The sequence below is a fragment of the Charadrius vociferus genome, unplaced genomic scaffold, assembly GCF_000708025.1.
Source record: "Charadrius vociferus isolate BGI_N301 unplaced genomic scaffold, ASM70802v2 scaffold894, whole genome shotgun sequence".
NCBI lineage: Eukaryota > Metazoa > Chordata > Aves > Charadriiformes > Charadriidae > Charadrius > Charadrius vociferus.
In genome coordinates, this window is record NW_009647843.1 from 66,088 (window position 1) to 67,178 (window position 1,091).

Here is a 1,091-nt window from a genome sequence, read left to right on the forward strand (position 1 = left end):
ACCCTTTTTGCCACATTTCAGACCCCTTTTTCCTTATTTCACTCTTTTTGCCACATTTGACACCATTTTTGCCCCACTTCAGACCTTTTTTCCTTATTTCAAACCATTTTTTTGCCACATTTCAGACCCTTTTTACCACATTTCAGACCTTTTTTGGCATTTCAGACCCTTTTTGCCGCATTTCAGACCCTTTTTCCTTATTTCACGCCTTTTTGGCCACATTTCAGATCCTTTTTCCTTATTTCAAACCATTTTTTTTGCCACATTTCAGACCCTTTTTGGCATTTCAGACCCCTTTTTACTTATTTCAGACCCTTTTTGCCGCATTTTATACCCTTTTTGCCACATTTCAGACCCCTTTTTCCTTATTTCACTCTTTTTGCCACATTTGACACCATTTTTGCCCCACTTCAGACCCTTTTTCCTTATTTCATACCAATTTTTTGCCACATTTCAGACCCTTTTTGCCACATTTCAGACCTTTTTTTGGCATTTCAGACCCTTTTTGCCCCATTTCAGAGCCCTTTTTGGCATTTCAGACCCCTTTTTCCTTATTTCACCTCTTTTTTTGCCACATTTGACACCATTTTTGCCCCACTTCAGACCTTTTTTCCTTATTTCAAACCATTTTTTTGCCACATTTCAGACCCTTTTTGGCATTTCAGACCCTTTTTGCCCCATTTCAGACCCCTTTTTGGCATTTCAGACCCCTTTTTGCCCCATTTCAGACCCCTTTTTGGCATTTCAGACCCCTTTTTGGCATTTCAGACCCCTTTTTGGCATTTCAGACCCCTTTTTGCCCCATTTCAGACCCTTTTTCGTTATTTCACCCCTTTTTTGCCCCATTTCAGACCCTTTTTCCTTATTTCATACCAATTTTTGGCCACGTTTCAGACCCTTTTTTCCTTATTTCATACCATTTTTTGCTGCATTTCAGACCCCCTTTTTAAGCATTTTCGCCCCGTTTCCTCCCTTTTTGCCGTATCTCCGGTATTTTCCGCAGCACCGCGTGGCCGTTTTCGCCCCATTCCGAAGCTTTTTTTTTGCCCTTATTTCAAACCTCTTTTTCTTTTCCCCCCCTCCCCACCGTC

The 1,091-nt window shown here is 41.2% G+C and overlaps 1 gene segment (V, D, J or C); it reads right to left on the bottom strand.

The window, feature by feature from the left end:
* The window catches only part of LOC104284510, a gene marked incomplete at its 5' end in the record, with an annotated part of 5,974 nt that overhangs the window by 859 nt on the left and 4,024 nt on the right, over nt 1–1,091 (bottom strand).